This window comes from Macaca fascicularis, chromosome 19, assembly GCF_037993035.2.
Source record: "Macaca fascicularis isolate 582-1 chromosome 19, T2T-MFA8v1.1".
In the NCBI taxonomy this organism is placed as follows: domain Eukaryota; kingdom Metazoa; phylum Chordata; class Mammalia; order Primates; family Cercopithecidae; genus Macaca; species Macaca fascicularis.
The window spans coordinates 61,489,883-61,508,448 of NC_088393.1; the positions used below are offsets into that span (position 1 = coordinate 61,489,883).

An 18,566-nucleotide genomic window follows, 5' to 3' on the forward strand; every position below is an offset into this window, starting at 1 on the left:
ATAGAGAGTCTCAAAAATATATGTATTTTATCATATTCTTTTTTTTTTTTTTTTTTTTTGAGATGGAGTCTTGCTCTGTCGCCCAGGCTGGAGTGCAGTGGCACGATCTCCTCCGCTCACTGCAAGCTCCACCTCCCGGGTTCACACCATTCTCCTGCCTCAGCCTCCCGAGTAGCTGGGACTACAGGTGCCCGTCACCACACCTGGCTAATTTTTTGGTTTTTTTGTATTTTTAGTAGAAACGGGGTTTCCCTATGTTAGCCAGGATGGTCTCAATCTCCTGACCTCGTGATCCACCTGCCTCGGCCTCCGAAAGTGCTGGGATTACAGCCACCGCGCCCGGCCTCATATTCTTATTATACATGTAATATAGTCATATACACACGAATAGTCATATATACACAAAACATTCTTCTACACACAGAATACTCTCGTATCACTTTGGGTAATTTTTCGTTTGTGTGTGTATATTTTTTTTTTCTTTTTTAGATAAAGTCTGGATCTGTCACCCAGGCTAGAGTGCAGTGGTGCCATCTTGGCTCATTGCAACCTCCACCTGCCACCTCAACCTTTTGAGTAGTTGTCTACAGGCGCACACCACCACACCCGGCTAACTTTTCTGTTTTCTCTGCACACAAGGTATCACCATGTTGCCCAGGCTGGTCTCAAACTCCTGAACTCAAGCGATCCCCCTGCCTCAGCCTCCTAAAGTGCTGGGTTTAGAGGTGTGAGCCTCACCTGCAGCTGTGTATTTCCGCTCATTTTATTGAGGAGCTTTTACTGCCTGGGCTGTGGTGTATCCTGGAGGATGTTTGTGTGTGTGATAATATATATTCTTCAACATCTTAAATTCCATTTTGGATGCCCCCATCGGGACTATGTGTTCCTGTCCTGGAACTCAAGTGAACCCTTGGCTCAAAATCCATGGCTGTTCTCTAGAAATCCAGCCCAATTCTCATGATTAAATATAAGGTATATATAGCAGGCATTGCTTTTTGAAACAAGGAACTGGAGATGGTACTTACAGGGGTTTATGTTCTGGATTGCAGCAATCATGCAAACAGAGCCAATACATGCATCGTTATTTTTGTGTCCATTTTAACCTGGCCAAGGAAAATTCCCACAAAAAATCCACAGTGCCAGAGCAAAAAGATCTCAGTCTGTGACCCTCTAGAAGGAAGCGCTTTCTGTTGTTTGAAAGAAAAGAAAGTGCGTCATTTTAGAGGATTACAGTTTGAGAAAAGCAACAGTGAAGTTGATGCTGATCTTGGTAATACATTGGCAGAGTATGCTTATCATCAGACGTGGATGATGGTGGGGTTTTGTTCCTGTTTTTTTTTTGTTTTTTTTTTTTTGAGAGAAGTCTCGCTCTGTTGCCCAGGCTGGAGTACAGTGGCCGGATCTCAGCTCACTGCAAGCTCCACCTGCTGGGTTTACGCCATTCTCCTGCCTCAGCCTCCCGAGTAGCTGGGACTACAGGCGCCTGCCACCTCGCCCGGCTAATTTTTGTATTTTTTTAGTAGAGACGGGGTTTCACCGGGTTAGCCAGGATGGTCTCGACCTCCTGACCTCGTCATCCACCCGTCTCGGCCTCCCAAAGTGCTGGGATTACAGGCTTGAGCCACCGCGCCCGGCCCTGTTTTGTTTGTTTTCTAAGACTGGGTCTCTGTTGCCCAGGCTGGAGGGCAGTGGCACTTCCAACCTAGCTTTCTTGGGCTCACGTGGTCCTCTTTGCAGGGTCACGATCTCCGCTCACTACAATCTCCCCTTCCCAGGTTGGAGCGGTTCTCCCGCCTCAGTCTCCTGTGTAGCTGGGAGTACAGGTGCGCGACACCACACCCTGCTAGTTTTTGTATTTTTAGCAGAGACGGGGTTTCACCGTGTTGGCCACGCTGGTCTCAGCTCCTGACCTCAGGTGATCCACCTGCCTCGGCCTCCTAAGTCTTTGGGACTACATGGGGCGTGCCACCACACTTGGCTACGTTTTTTATTTTTGGTCTGTTGCTCAGGACGGTCTCAACTCTGGAACGCAAGCCATTCTACAGCTGTGAGCCGCCTTGTCCTGAGGACCATTTCAAAGATAGTTGACGTGGCCAGGCATCGTGGGCCACACAGTCCCAGCTGCTACAGAGGCCGGTGTGGGAGGCTTCTTTGATTTTAAGGCTCTACCATGCACTAAGCTACTGCACTCCAGCCTGAGCCAACATAGCAAGATCCCATCTTTTTTTTTTTTTGAGACAGAGTCTTGCTTTTATGCCCAGGCTGGAGTGCAATGGTGTCATCTTAGCTCGCTGCGGTCTCCACCTCCAGGGTTCAAGTGATTCTCCTGCCTCAGCCTCCCCAGTAGCTGGGATTACAGGCATGCGCCAGCACGCCTGGGTAATTTTTGTATTTTTAGATGGAGATTCACCATGTTGGCCAGGATGGTCTCCATCTCCTGACCTCATGATCCCCCCTGCCTCGGCCTCCCAAAGTGCTGGGATTACAGTCATGAACCACTGCACCCACCCTTTGATCCAAATTTTGAATATGGAACCCATCATAAATTTGGGTGTCACCTCTGTGCAGGGGCCATGGTGATCTCTGTCACTCCATTCATTTCTTTTTTTTTTTTTTTTTTTTTTTTTTTGAGACGGAGTCTCGCTCTGTCACCCAGGCTGGAGTGCAGTGGCCGGATCTCAGCTCACTGCAAGCTCCGCCTCCCGGGTTTACGCCATTCTCCGGCCTCAGCCTCCCGAGTAGCTGGGACTACAGGCGCCCACCACCTCGCCCGGCTAGTTTTTTTGTATTTCTTAATAGAGACGGGGTTTCACCGTGTTAGCCAGGATGGTCTCGATCTCCTGACCTCGTGATCCGCCCGTCTTGGCCTCCCAAAGTGCTGGGATTACAGGCTTGAGCCACCGCGCCCGGCCCATTCATTTCTTATGTGTGCTGCCAAGGCAAACATTTATGTGTAGGAAAAATTCTTTATATGAGCATACAGTATATGGAACTTTCTTTTTTTTTGAGATAGGGTCTGAAAAATAAATGATGTACAGCCGGGCACGTGAGTATATGAGCGGTTTTTTGTGTGTATGTGAGCAGTGGCTCATGCCTGCAATATCAACACTTTGGCAGGTTGAGGCAAGTGGGTCACTTGAGGTCAGGAGTTTGAGACCAGCCTGGCCAACATGGTGAAACCCTGTCTCTACTAAAAATACAAAAAATTAGCCGGGTGTGGTGGTGCACGCCTGTATTCCCACCTACTGGGGAAGTTGAGGGAGGAGAATCACTTGAACCAGACGGAGGTTGCAGTGAGCCAAGATCACGCCACCACACTCCAGCCTGGGCGAGAGAATAAGACTATGTCTCAAAAAAATATATATATATGTGTGTGTGTGTGTGTGTGTGTGTGTGTGTGTGTGTGTGTGTGTGTATATACGTGTGTGTGTATATATATGTATACATATATGGGTGTGTGTGAGTGTATACATATATATGTATATGTGATGTATATTTCATCATATAACCATATATATATAAAGTTATATACACAAAAAATGCTCTTTTACACACAGAGATGACTCATGTCACTTTGGGGTTGTTTTTGCTTATGTGTTTTAAAAAATGTTTTTTTGCGACAAGATCTGGCTCAATCACCCAGGTTGGAGTACAGTGTTGCAATCTTGGCTCACTGCAACCTCCACCTCCCACCTCAGCCTCCTGAATTAGTATCTACAGGCATGCACCACCATACCCGGCCTACATTTGTATGTTTTGTACGGACAGGGTTTCACCATGTTGTACAGGCTGGTCTTGAGCTCCTGAGCTCAAGTGAGCCTCCTGCCTTGGCCTCCTGAAGTGCTGGAATTAGAGGTGTGAGCCACCACAGCCAGCTGGTACTTGTGTATTCCTACTCAAATTTTATTGAGGAGCTTTTACCACCTAGCCTGTGGTCTATCCTGGAAGGTGTTTGTGTGTGCGACAATGTTTATTCTTCAACACCTTAGATTCCATTTTGGACGTTTCCATCGGGACTGTGTGTCTCCACACTGCAACTCAGGTGAACACTTGGCTCAGAATCCATTTGCTGTTCTCTGGAAATCCAGTCTAATTCTCTTGGGTAAGTATAAGGTATGTATGTCTACAAGGCATTGCTTTTTCTCTTTGGGAACAAAACTCAGGAGGATTGTCCCTTGATGAACAAGGCTAACCTGCTGAGCCTTTAAAGCAAAGAACTGGAGATGGTCCTTTTCGGGGGTTTTATTCTGGATTCCAGAAAACATGCAAACAGGGCCGCTAAATGCATCTTTATTTTTCTGTCCATTTAAACATGATCAAAGGAAATTCCACCACGAAACCCAGAGTGCTGGAGCAAGAACATCCCAGGCTGTGACTCTACGAAGGAAAGCACTTTCTGTTGTCGAAAGAAAAGAAAGCGCTTCCCTTTTGAGAATTACGGTTTGAGAAAAGCAGTGTTGAAGTTGAGGTTTATCTTGGTAATACATTTGCAGAGCATATTTATCATCAGGCTTGGACATGGTGGGGTTCTATTTTGGTTTTGGGTTTTTCTAAGACAGGGTCTCTGTTGCCCGGGCTGGAGTGCGGTGGCACTTCCAGCGTCCATGTCACAAGTAGCTGGGATTACAAATGCTCACCACCATGACCTGCCAGTTTTTGTATTTTTAGCACAGTTTGCGGGGCTGGTCTCAACTCCCGACCTCAGGTGATCCGCCCAACTTGGCCTCCCAAAATGCTGGGATTACAGGCCTGAGCCACTGTGCCCGGCCTTTTTTTTTTTACTAATTTTGAATCTGAAACTCGTCATGAATTTGGGTGTCACTTTTATGCAGGGGCCATGGTAATCTCTGTCATTCCATTTTTTTTTTTTTTTTTTTTGAGATGGAGTCTTGCTCTGTCACCCAGGCTGGAGTGCAGTGGCCGGATCTCAGCTCCCTGCAAGCTCCGCCTCCCGGGTTTATGCCATTCTCCTGCCTCAGCCTCCCGAGTAGCTGGGACTACAGGCGCCCGCCACCTCGCCCGGCTAGTTTTTTTTTTTTGTATTTTTTAGTAGAGACGGGGTTTCACCGTGTTAGCCGGGATGGTCTCTCGATCTCCTGACCTCGTGATCCGCCCGTCTCGGCCTCCCAAAGTGCTGGGATTACAGGCTTGAGCCACCGCGCCCGGCCCCATTTATTTTTCATGTGTGCTGACAAAGCAAGGACTTATATGTAGGAATTATTCTGTGAGCATATAGTATATAGAACTTTCTTTTGAGACAGGGTCTCAAAAATATATGACGTATGGCCAGGTGCTGTGGATTGCGCTTGTAATCCCAGCAGTTTGCGAGGCCGAGGCGGGTGGATCACCTGAGGTCAGGAGGACGAGACCAGACTGGCCAACATGGTGAAACCATGTCTCTACTAAAAATATAAAAAATTAGCCGAGTGTGGTGGCGCACACCTGTAGTCTCAGCTACCCTGGAGGGTGAGGCAGGAGAATATCACTTGGAGGTTGTATGTGTGTGTGTGTGTGTGTGTGTGTGTGTGTGTGTGTGTTTTCTAATTCTTTCGAGACACAGCCTGGCTATATTGCCAAGGCTGGAGTGTAGTGGTGCGATCTCGGCTCACTGAAACCTCCACCTACCAACACAGCCTCCTGGATTAGTGTCTACAGGCATGCACCACCACACCAGGCTAACTTTTGCATTTTTTGTACAGACGAAGTTTCACCGTGTAGCCCAGGCTTGTCTTGAACTCTTGAGCTCAAATGATCCTACCACTTTGGCATCCTGAAGTGCTGGGATTAGAGATGTGAGCCACTGCACCCAATCGGTACTTGCGTATTTTTTTAATCGAGGAGCTTTTAGGCCGGGCGCGGTGGCTCACGCCTGTAATCCCAGCACTTTGGGAGGCCGAGGCGGGCGGATCACAAGGTCAGGAGATCGAGACCACGGTGAAACCCCGTCTCTACTAAAAATACAAAAAAAATTAGCCGGGCGCGGTGGCGGGCGCCTGTAGTCCCAGCTACTCAGGAGGCTGAGGCAGGAGAATGGCGTAAACCCAGGAGGCAGAGCTTGCAGTGAGCCTAGATCGCGCCACTGCACTCCAGCCTGGGCGACAGAGCGAGACTCCGTCTCAAAAAAAAAAAAAAAAAAAAAAAAAAAAAAAAATCAAGGAGCTTTTACAGCATCGCCTGTGGTCTGTCCTGGAAGAGGTTTGTGTGTATAACAATGTATATTCTTCCACATCTTAGATTCCATTTTGGGTGCCCCCGTGGGGACTATGTGTGCCTGTGCTGGAACTCAAGTGTCACTTGGCTGAAAATCCATTGCTGTTCTCTAGAAATCCTGCCCAATTCTCTTGGTTAAAGATAAGGTATGTCTAGCAGGCACTGCTTTTTCTCTTTGGGAACAAAACTCAGGAGGATTGTCCCTTGATGAACAAGGCTAACCTGCTGAGCCTTTGAAGCAAGAAGCTGGAGATGGTCCTTCTAGTGGGGTTTTATTCTGGATTCCAGAAAACATGCAAACAGGGCCAGTAAATGCGTCTTTATTTTTGTGTCCATTTAAAACTGGTCAAGGAAAATTCCAACAAGAAACCCAGGGTGCTGGAGCCAGAAGATCTCAGGCTGTGACCCTCCAGAGGGAAGTATTTTCTGTTGTCTGAAGGAAAAGAAAGTGCTTCCCTTTGGACTGTTTCGGTTTGAGAAAAGCAACATTGCAGTTGATGCTGATCTTGCAGAGCATGCTTATCATCAGAATCGGATGACGGTGGGCTTCTGATTTTGTTCTTTTTTTTTTTTCCAAGACAGGGTCTCTGTTGCCCAGGCTGGAGTGCGGTGGCAGTTCCAACCGTGCTCTCTTGGGCCCAAGTGATCCTCTATTCATTCATTCATTCATTCATTCATTCATTCATTCATTCAGAGATGGAATCTGGCTCTGTGACCCAGGCTGGAGTGCGGTGGCAGTTCCAACCGTGCTCTCTTGGGTCCAAGTGATCCTCTATTCATTCATTCATTCATTCATTCATTCATTCATTCATTCAGAGATGGAATCTGGCTCTGTGACCCAGGCTGGAGTGCAGTAGGACGGTCTCCACTCACTGCAACCTCCACCTCCCAGGTTCCAGTGGTTCTGCCACTTCAGCCTCCCAAGTAGCTGGGATTACAGGCACCTATCACCATGTCGTGCTAATTTTTGTATTTTTAGCAGAGATGGGGTTGCACCATGTTTGTTGGGCTGGTCTCAACTCCTGACCTCAAGTGATCTGCCTCCCTGGCTTCCCAAAGTGCTGGGATTACAGGCTTGAGCCACCGTGCCCAGCCTCAAGTGGTCTTCTTGAGTCAGTCTCCCAAGTAGTTGAGATTACATGGGGCCTGCCACCACACTTGGCTCAGGAGTTAATTTTTGGTAGAGGACGGTCTCAACTCCTGAGCTCAAGCGATCCTACAGGTGTGAGCCACCTTGTCCTGATGATCCATTTCAAAGATAGTTGACTTGCCCAACTATCACACCTTTGAATAGCCACTGCACTCCGGCCTGGGCCAACATAGCAAGATCCCATTTCTTTTAAAACATAGATTACATGACACCTGGTCCCACAGACTTAATTTGAGTTGGTCATGTCATACAATGTCCTCCCATCATTTTAGTGTAATCAATCCAAACCATGTTTCCTTCATTAAGAGAGTGAGTAATCCTCCAAGTGTCTCCAGTCTATTCCGTAATCCACAATGGATGTCCGTATTGGTACAATTTCTTTTTGTTCCTGTTCACTCATGTCTTTTTAGTTTAATCTGCTTGTCCGTAACACTGAAATTTGTTTTTCCCCAATAACTTGCCATCATTTCTCGGAATAGACTCTCTGCAGGAAGGGTGTAGTCGATTCAACCCTCACCCACTAATGCCAACCCCAGTGAGTTCTTGGACTGCAGCTGCCATGTTCATCCTGTTCTCTTTGGGTGACGATTCCGAGGTACCATCCAATGGGCTAAACCTTGCATCTAAATGCCAGTTACTTGGTAAGATGTCCAATGTTTGCTGTGGCTAATATAAGAAACTGTTGGCTGGGCGTGGTGGCTCACGTCTGTAATCCCAGCACTTTGGGAGGCCGAGATGGGTGGATCACCTGAGGTCAGGAGTTTGAGACCAGCCTGGCCAACATGGTTGAGACCCCATCTCTACAAAAGTACAAAAAAAATTAGCTGGGCATGATGGCGGGTGCCTGTAATCCCAGCTAGTTGGGAGACTGAGGCAGAAGAATCACTTGAACCTGGGAGGCGGAGGTTGCAGTGAGCTGAGATCATGCCACTGCACTCCAGCCTGGGTGAGAGAGCGAGACTCTGTCTCAAAAAAAAAAAAAAGGAAGAAAAAAGAAACTGTTGTAGGCAAGAGGAATCTCAGTCATGGTGATAAATGTAGCATGCGACAAAACCACAGTTATTTTCACAAAAACCTTGAGGACCCTAGAAGGGGCTCCCTAGTAACAGGTGGAATGTTCAGCAGCTCTTCTTGTTGCCATAGTGAGCGATGCGTGTTCTTCCAGCCCTCAACACCTTTTATTTATTTATTTATTTACTTTTTGAGACAGAGTCTCATTCTGTCGCCCAGGCTGGAGTGCAGTAGTGTGATCTCAGCTCACTGCAACCACTGCCTCCCGGGTTCAAGTGATTCTCCTGCCTCAGCCTCCCGTGACTACAACAGTGCGCCACCATGCCCGGCTAATTTTTGTATTTTTAATAGAGACAGGGTTTCGCCATGCTGGCCAGGTTGGTCTGGAACTCCTGACCTCAATTGGTCCATCTGCCTCAGCCTCCCAAAGTGCTAGGTGTGAGCCCTCACGCCTGGCTGTCAACGACTTTTCCTACATGGAAATTATTCGGGCACTGGTTTATAGACTCTCACGTGGGGTCGGGTAGAGTTGAAGGGGACCTCAGTGTCCCTTACAGATGGGATGTGCACTGCTTAGCAGGAGTACAGAGGTGGAGTGCATGAGTTTGAGTTTTCATTGGGGAAATGAAGCTGAAATCTTGGGTGCATGACCAGGTCATCTATGCAACGAGACGGGGGTCTCACTATGCCACCCAGGCTAAAATGGGCTTAGATCCTCCTGCCTCTGCCCCTCCCCAGTCCTTAGTAGCTGGGACTACATGTGAATATTAACCCATGCACAGACAAGAAGAAAGTAAGGAATGTTATTTGGTTCACACCCGGCCCCCAGTTAAATTTGTATTTCAGATAAACAATGTATTTGAGATGTACTTGGACGTTGCTGTTTAAATGTGGGCATCTTTTGCTTTTTCCTAATTTTAAATATGGGACTAGTCTGGGTATGGTGACTTCCGCCAGTAATTCCAGCACTTTGGGAGGCTGAGACAGGAGGATCACCTGAGGTCAGTTGTTCGAGACCAGTCTGGCCAGCATGGTGAAACCCCGTTAGTACTAAACATACAAAAATTACCCGGGCGTGGTGGTGCCCACCTGTAATCCCAGCTACTATGGAGGCTGAGGCATGAAAATTGCCTGAACCCAGGAGTGACAGAGCGAGATTCAGTCTCATAAAATAAATTTATTAATTAAAAATAAATATAGGCCGGGCGTGATGGCTCATGCCTGTAATCCCAGCACTTTGGGAGGCCAAGGCGGGCGGATCATGAGGTCAGCAATTCAAGACCAGCTTGGCCAACATAGTGAAACCCCGTCTCTACTAGAAATACACAAAATAGCCGGGTGTGGTGGCACGCACCTGTAATCCCAGCTACTCAGGAGGTTGAGGCAGGAGAATTCACTTGAACCCGGGAGGTGGAGGTTATGGTGAGCAGAGATCGCACCATTACATTCCAGCCTGGGCAACAGTGCGAGACTCTGTCCAAAATAACTAACTAAATAAATATAAATAAATAGATGAATATGAGACCATCATGGACTTGGGTGTCGCCTTTGTGCAGGGACCAGGGTATTCTGTGTCATTTAAATGTTTTTATGTGTACTGCCAAAGCAAGCACTTACATGTAGGAATTATTCCTCCTATAAGCATACAATATTTGGAACAGGGTCTCAAAAATACATGATGTATATTTCACTTTATATTCTTATATATATATAAAATATACACACAAAATACTCTTCTAAACAGAGAGAATACTCTGATACCACTCTGGGGGTGTGTGTGTGTATGTGTGGTTTTTTTTGAGACAGTGTCTGCCTCTGTCACCCAAGATGGAGTATAGTGGTGCGATCTTGGCTTACTGCACCCCCCACCTCCCACGTAAACCTGCTGAATTAGTGTCTACAGGCATGCACCACCACACTTGGTAACTTCTGTAATTTTTGTACACATGGGTTTCACCATGTTGTCGGCACAGGTCTCGAGCTCCTGAAGCAGGTGATCCTCCCGCCTGGGCCTCCTAAAGGTTGAGGAATTAGACGTCTGAGCCATCGGGCCCCATTTGTACTTGTGTATTTCTGTTCAAATTTTATTGAGGAGTTTTTGCGTCCTAGCCTGTGGTCTACCCTGGAGCGTGTTTGGGCATACGACAGTGTATATTCTTCAACATCATAGACTCCATTTCAGATGCTCCCTTCGTGACTGTGTGTCCCTGTTATGTCAAGAACATAACCTTGTATGTTCTTGAACATTGTAGATTCTACTTTGGATGCTGCCATCGGGACTGTGTGTCCCTGTGCTGGAACTCAAGTGACACTTGGCTGAAAATCCATTGATCTCTAAAAATCCAGCCCAATTGTCTTGGCTAAATACAAGGTACGTATAGTAGGCATTGCTTTTTCTCTTTGGGGACAAAACTCAGGAGGATTGCCCCTTGAACAAGGCTAACGTGCTGAACCTTTGAAGCAAGGAACTGGAGACGGTCCTTATAGAGGTTTATATTCTGGGTTCCAGAAAACATGCAAACAGGGTCAATAAATGCATCTTTTATTTTTGTGTTCGTTTTAACCTGGTAAAAGAAAATTCCAAGAAAAAATCCACGGCGTTGGAGCAAGAAGATTTCAGGCTGTGACCCTCTTGAGGGAAGCACTTTCTGTTGTCTGAATAAAAAGAAAGTGCTTCCTTTTAGAGGCTTACGGTCTGAGAAAAGCAACGGTGAAGTTGATGCTGATTTTCGTAATATCTTTGCAGAGCATGCTTATTATCAGACTTGGATGATGTTGGGGTTTTGTTTTTCTTTTGTTTTTTATCTAAGACAGGGTCTCTGTTGCCCAGGCTGGAGTGCAGCGGGACGATCTCGGCTCACTGCAACCTCCGCCTCCTGGGTTCAAGTGATTCTTCTGCCTCAGCCTCCCACATAGCTGGGATTATAGGACTGCGCCACCATGCCTGGCTAGTTTTGTATTTTTAGTAGAGACATGGTTTCTTCAGGAGCTTTTAAGGCCTCGCCTGTTGTCTATCCTGGAGGATGTTCATGTGTGCAACAATGTATATTCTTCAACATTGTAGATTCCATTTTGACTGCTCAGATCAGGACTGTGGGTCCCTGTGCTGGAACTCAGGTGAACACTTGGCTGAAAATCCATTGCTGTTCTCTAGAATTCCAGCCCAGTTCTCATGGTTAAATATAAGGTATGTGTAGTAGGCATTGCTTTTTCTTTCTAGAGACAAAACTCAGGAGGATTGACCCTTGATGAACAAGGCTAACCTGCTGATTCTTTGAAGCAAGGAACTGGAGATGGTCCTTTTGGGGTTTATGTTCTGGATTCCAGAAAACATGCAAACAGGGGCAATAAATGAATATTTATTTTTGTCTCTATTTTAACCTGGTCCTGGAAAATTCCAACCAGAAATCCACAGTGCTGGAGTAAGAAGATCTCAGGCTCTAACCCTCTAGAGGGAAGCGCTTTCTGTCGTCTGAGAGAGAAGAAAGTGCATCCTTTTAGAGGATTACGGTTTGAGAAAAGCAATGGTGAAGTTGATGCTAATCTTGGTAATACATTTGCAGAGCATGCTTACCATCAGACTTGGATGATGGTGGGTTTCTGTTTTTGTTTTGGCTTTTTTCTATGACAGGGTCTCTCTTGCCCAGGCTGGAGTAGGGTGGCACTTCCAACGAAGATCTTTTAGGCTCAAATGGTCCTCTTTTTTTGAGGTGGAGGCTTGCTCTGTGACCCTGACTAGAGTGCACTGGTGTGATCTCACTGCAAGCTCATCTCCCGGGTTCAAGCAATTCTTCTGCCTCAGCCTCCCAAGTACCTGGGACTACAGGTGCCTGCCACCACACCCAGCTAATTTTTGTATTTTTAGTAGAGATAGGGTTTCACCATGTTGGCCAGGCTGGTTTCAAACTCCTGACCTCATGATCCACCCGCCTCGGCCTCCTAAAGTGCTGGGATTACAGGCGTGAGCCACCGCACCTGGCAGTCCTCTTTTTTGAGATGGAGTCTTGCTCTGTGACCCAGGCTGGAGTGTGCAGTGGCAGGAACTTTCCTCCCCACACCCTCCACCTCCCGGATTCAAGCCATTCTCCTGAGTCAGCCTCCCCAGTAGCTGAGATCGCAGATGTGAGCCACCACGCCTGGCTAATTTTTGTATTTTTATTATTTATTTATTTATTCATTGATTTTTGAGACCGAGTCTTGCTCTGTCCATCAGGCTGGAGGGCAGTGGCACAATCCCACGTTCAAGCAATTCTCCTGCCTCATCCTCCTGAGTAGCTGGGATTACAGGTGCACACCACCACACCCGGCTAATTTTTGTGTTTTTTAGTTTTTTTGTTTTGTTTGTTTTGTAGATACAGGGTTTCAACATGTTGGCCAGCCTGGTCTCCACCTCCAGACCTTAAGCGAGCCCATGCACAATCAAGAAGAGGGCAAGGCCTATTCTTTTTTTCTGTCTTTGACTATTTGAGACAGTCTTGCTCTGTCACCCGAGATGGAGTGCAGTAGTGTGATCTTGGCTCACTGCAACCTGCCTCCTGGGCTCAAGAAATACTCTTTTTTTTTTGGAGACAGAGTCTCACTGTGTGTCCCAGGCTGGACTGCAGAGGTGCGATCTCAGCTCACTGCAACCTCAGCCTTCCAAGTAGCTGGGATTGCAGACACGTACCCCCATACCAGTGATTTATATGTATGTATTTTTAGACACAGTTTCACCATGTTAACCAGGCTGTTCTTGAATCCTCAGGTGATTCACCGACCTAGGCCTCCCGAAGTGCTGGGATTACAGGTATGAGCCACTATACTTGGGCCTTTCTTCCTAATTTTGAATATGGGACCCATCATGGCTTTGGGTGTCACCTCTTTGCGGGGGCTGTGGTAATCTCTGTCATTTCATTCATTTTTTTATGTGTGCTGTCAAAGCACCAATATGTAGGGATTATTCTTTATGTGAGCATATAGTATATGGAACTTCATTTTTTTTTTGTTTTGATACAGGGTCTCAAAACTATATGATATACATTTCATCATATAATGTTCTATATATAATTATACACACAAAATAGTCTTCTACACACAGAGAACACTCATATCACTTTGGAGTTGTTTTTACTTGTGTATTTTGTTCTGCTTTTTATGAGACGGGGCCTGGCTATATCGCCGAGGCTGGAGTGCAGTGGTGAGATCTCGGCTCACTGCAACCTCCACCTGCCACCTCAGCCTCCTGGATTAGTGTCTACAGGGAGGCACCACCACCTGGCTAAGTTTTGTGTTTTTGGTACTGATGAGGTTTCACCATGTTCCCCAGGCTGGACTCTAACTCCTGAGCTCTAGTGATCCTCCCACGTCAGCCTCCTAAAGTGCTGGGGTTAGAGGTGTGAGCCACCCTGCCCCACCTGTACTTGTGTATTTCTGTTCAGATTTTACTGAGGAGTTTTTATGGCCTCGCCTGTGGTCTATCCTGGAGTGTCCCTGTCCTGGAACTCAAGTGAACACTTGGCTTAAAATCCATTGCTGTTCTCTAGAAATCTAGCCCAATTCTTTTGGTTAAATATAAAGTATGCATACTAGGCATTGCTTTCTCTTTCTGGAGATGAAACTCAGGAGGATTGTCCCTCAATGAACAAGAATAACCTGCTGAGCCTTTCAAGCAAGGAACCGGAGATGGTTGTTTTAGGGGTTTATGCTCTGGGTTCCAGAAAACATGTAAATAGGCCCAATAAATGCATCTTTATTTTTCTGTCCATTTTAACCCAGCGAAGGAAGATTTAAACCAAAAACCCACGGTGCTGGAGCAAGAAGGTCTCAGGCTGTGACTCTCCAGAGGGATGCACTTTCTTTTATGTGAAAAAAAAAGAAGGCGCATCCCTTTGGAGCGTTACGGTTTGGGTAAAGCAACGTTGAAGTTGATGCTGATGTTGGTAATATGTTTGCAGAGCATGCTTATCACATTTGGATGATGGCGGGTTTCTGTTTTGTGTTTTGTTTTAAATCGGAGTCTCACTCTGTCGCCCAGGCTGGAGTGCAGTGGCACAATCTTGGCTCACTTCAACTTCCCCTCCTGGGTTCTTCCCCCTCCTGCCTCAGCCTCCCAAGTAGCTGGGATTACAGACATGCGCCACCATGCCCGGCTCAGTTTTTTTATTTGGTAGAGACGGGGTTTCACCATGTTGGTCAGGCTGGTCTTGAACTCCTGATCTCAGGTGATCCACCTGCCTCAGCCTCCCAAAGCATTGGGATTACAGGCGTGAGCCACCATGTCAGGCCTCTTCAACATCTTAGATTTCATTTTGGATGCTCCTGTGAGGACTGTGTGTCCCTGTGCTGGAACTCCAGTGAACACTTGGTTCAAAATCCATTGCTGTTCTCTAGGAATCCAGCCAAATTCTATTGGTGAAATATAAGATATGTGTAGTAGGTATTGCTTTTTCTCTTTGGAGGCAAAACTCAAGAGGATTGGCCCTTGATGAACAAGGCTAACCTGCTGAGCCTTTGAAACAAAGAACTGCAGATGGTCCTTTTAGGGGTTTATGTTCTGGATTCCAGAAAACAGGCAAACAGGGCCAATACATTCATCTTTATTTCTGTGTTCATTTTAACCTGGTCAAGGAAAATTTCTACAAAAAACCCAGGGTGCTGGAGCAAGAAGATCTCAGGCTGTGACCCTCTAGAGGGAAGCACTTTCTGTTGTCTGGAAGAAAAGAATGCGCTTCCCTTTAGAGGGTTACTCTCTGAGAAAAGCAATGTTGAAGTTGATGCAGATCTTGGTAATATATTTGCAGAGCATGCTTATCATCAGACTCGGATGAAGGTGGAGTTCTGTTTTTTGTTTTTTGTTTTTTTTCTAAGACGGTATCTCTGTTGCCCAGGCTGGAATGTGGTGGATGTGGTGGCACTTCCTTTTTTTTTTTTTTTTTTGAGATGGAGTCGTGCTCTGTCACCCAGGCTGGAGTGCAGTGGCGCGATCTCGGCTCACTGCAAACTCCACCTCCCGGGTTCATGCCATTCTCCTGCCTCAGCCTCCCAAGTAGCTGGGACTACAGGCGCCGCCACCTCGCCCAGCTCATTTTTTGTATTTTTAGTAGAGACAAGGTTTCGCCGTGTTAGCCAGGATGGTCTCGATCTCCTGTCCTCGTGATCTGCCCGTCTTGGCCTCCCAAAGTGCTGGGATTACAGGCATGAGTCACCGCGCTCGGCGGCACTTCCAACATAGCTCTCTTGGGCTCAAATGGTCCTCTCTTTTGGGATAGAGCCTTAGTCTGTGACCCAGGCTGGAGTGCAGTGACATTATTTCAACTCACTGCAACCTCCACCTCCCAGTTTCAAGCATTTCTCCTGCCTCAGATTCCTGACTGTCTGGCATTCTAGGCACCTGACACCATGCCTGGCTAATGTTGGCATTTTTCTTTTTTCTTTTTCTTTCTTTTTTTTTTTTTTTTTCTGAGATGGAGTTTTGCTATGTTGCCACGCTGTAGTGCACTGGTGCGATCTCGGCTCACTGCAAGCTCCGCCTCCCGGGTTCAAGTGATTCTCCTGCCTCCGCCGCCCGAGTAGCTGGGATTTCAGGCATGTGTCACCACGCCTGGATAATTTTTTGTATTTTTAGTACAGACAGGGTTTCACCATGTTGGTCAGGCTGGTCTTGAACTCCCGACCTCGGGTGATCTGCCTGCCTCAGCCTCCCAAAGTGCTAGGATTGCAGGTGTGAGCCACCGTGCCTGGCCATTATATATTCTTATCATGTATATGATATCATATACATGCAAAATACTCTTCTACACACAGAGAATACTCACATCACTTTGGGCATTTTTTTGTTTGTTTGCATGTGTGTGTGTGAGTGTTGTTAGTTTATTTGTTTGTGAGACAAGCTCTGGCTGTGTCACCCAGTGTAGAATGCAGTTGTGTAATCTCGGCTTACTGCGACTGCCACCTCCCTCCTAAGCCTGCTGAATTAGTGTCTCCAGGCGTGCACCACCACACCTGGCTCACTTTTGTATTTTTTGTACACATGGGGTTACACCATGTTGCCGGGGCTGGTCTCAAACTCTTGAGCTCAGGTGATCCTCCCGTCGTGGCTTCCTAAAGTGCTGTGATTAGAGGTGTGAGGCACCATGCCTCACTTGTAGTTGTGTATTTCTGTTCAAATTGTATTGAGGAGTTTTTATGACCAAGCCTGTGGTCTATCCTGGAGGATGTTTGTGTGTACAACTTGTGTGTACAACAATGTATATTCTTTAACATCATAGATTCCATTTTGGAGGCTCCCACTGGGACTGTGTGCTCCTGTCCTGGAACTCAAGTGAACACTTGGCTCTCCATCCATTGCTGTTCTCTAGAAATCCAGCCCGGGTCTCTTGGTAAAGATAAGGTATGTGTATTGGGCATTGCTTTTTCTCTTTGGAGACAAAACTCAGGAGGATTGCCCCTTGATGAGCAAGGCTAACCTGCTGAGCCTTTGAAGCAAGGAACTGGAGATGGTCCTTTTAGGAGTATATGTTCTGGAGTCCAGAAAACAGGCAAAGAGGGCCAATAAATGCATCTTTATTTTTGTATCCATTTTAACCCAGTGAAGGAAAATTCCAACAAAAAATCCAGAGTGCTGGAGCAAGAAGATCTCAGGCTGTGACCCTCTAGAGGGAAGCACTTTATCTTGTGTGAAAGGAAAGAAAGCGCTTCCCTTCAGAGGATTACTCTTTGAGAAAAGCAACGTTGAAGTTGATGCTGATCTTGGTAATAGATTTGCAGAGAATGCTTATCATCAGACATGGATGATGGTGGGGTTTTATGTTTGTTTTGTTTTCTAAGACAGGGTGTCTGTTGCCCAGGCTGGAGTGTGGTGGCCTCTCAAACCTAGATCTCTTGGGTTCAAGGGGCCCTCTTTTTGGGTCAGAGTCTTGCTCTGTGGCCCTGGCTGGAGTGCAGTGTCAGGAACTCTGCTCACTGCAGCCTCTGCCTCCTGGTTTCAAATGATTCTCTTGCCTCAGCCTCCTGAGCAACTGGGATTACAGTCATGTGCCTATAATTTTTGTAGTTTTATTTATTTATTTTTGAGACAGAGTCTTGCTCTTTTGCCCAGGCTGGAGTGCAGTGGTGCAATCTCGGCTCACTGCAACCTCCAACTTCCACCTCGGCCTCCTGAATAGCTGTCTACAGGCGTGCACCACCACATCTGGCTAACTTTTGTATTTTTTGTACAGACATAGTTTCACCATGTTGCCCGGGATGGTGTTGAACTCCTGAACTCAAGTGATTCTCCCACCTCGGCCTCCTGAAGTGCTGTGATTAGAGGTATGAGCCACCGTGTCCCACCTGTGCTTGTGTATTTCTGCACAGATTTTATTGGGGAGCTTTTATGGTATAGCTTGTAGTCCCTCTGGAGGTTCTTTGTGCCTATGACAATGTATATTCTTCAATATGTTACATTCCATTTTGGATGCCTCCATGGGGACCGTGTGTCCCTGTCCTGGAACTCAAGCGAACACTTGGCTCAAAATCCATTGCTATTCTCTAGAAATCCAGCCCAATTCTCTTGGTTAAAGATAGGTACATCTAGCAGGTACTGCTTTTTCTCTTGGAGACAAAACTCAGGAGGATTGCTCCTCGATGAACAAGGCTAACCTGCTGATTCTTTGAAGGAAGGAACTGGAGATGGTCCTTTTAGGGGTTTATATTCTGGATTCCAGAAAACAGGCAAACAGGGCAAATAAGTGCATCTTTATTTTTGTGTCCATTTTAACCTGGTCAAGGAAGATCCCAACAAAAAATCCACGATGCTGGAGGTAGAAGATCTCAGGCTGTGACCCTCTAGAGGGAAGCGCTTTCTGTGGTCTGAAAGAAAAGAAAGTGCTTCCTTTTAGAGGGTTACCGTTTGAGAAAAGCCACGTTGCACTTGATGCTGATCTTGGTAATACATTTGCAGGGCATGCTTGCTTGGTTGATGGTGCGGTTCTGTTTTTTTTTTCTAACACAGGGTGTCTGTTGCCCAGGCTGGAGTACAGTGGCACTTTAACCTAGATCTCTTGGGCTTAAGTGGTCCTCTTTTTTGGGACAGTCTCACTCTGTGACACAGTCTGGAGTACAGTGGCAGGAACACTGCTCATTGCACCCTTTGCCTCCCAGGTTCAAGCCATTCTTTTGACCCAGCCTCCCGAGCAGCTGGGATTACAGGCGTGAGCCACCACACCGGCTAATTTTT

At 46.7% G+C, this 18,566-nt stretch overlaps 1 long non-coding RNA gene across 7 annotated transcripts in view; it reads left to right on the top strand.

Moving 5' to 3' along the window:
• Window positions 1-18,566, top strand: part of LOC123570285 (uncharacterized) — a 52,847-nt gene that overhangs the window by 30,743 nt on the left and 3,538 nt on the right. For 3 of the 7 annotated variants that reach the window (XR_006694355.2, XR_006694357.2, XR_006694356.2), the window contains 6 exons: window positions 3,990-4,102; window positions 6,235-6,356; window positions 10,624-10,742; window positions 13,116-13,157; window positions 16,618-16,739; window positions 17,569-17,659. This is a non-coding gene — a long non-coding RNA (uncharacterized lncRNA). Of the gene's footprint in view, window positions 1-3,989; window positions 4,103-6,234; window positions 6,357-7,839; window positions 7,956-10,623; window positions 10,743-13,115; window positions 13,158-16,617; window positions 16,740-17,568; window positions 17,660-18,566 lie in introns of all 7 variants that reach the window. The other 4 variants (XR_012427953.1, XR_012427954.1, XR_006694358.2 and 1 more) reach the window with 3 other exon arrangements.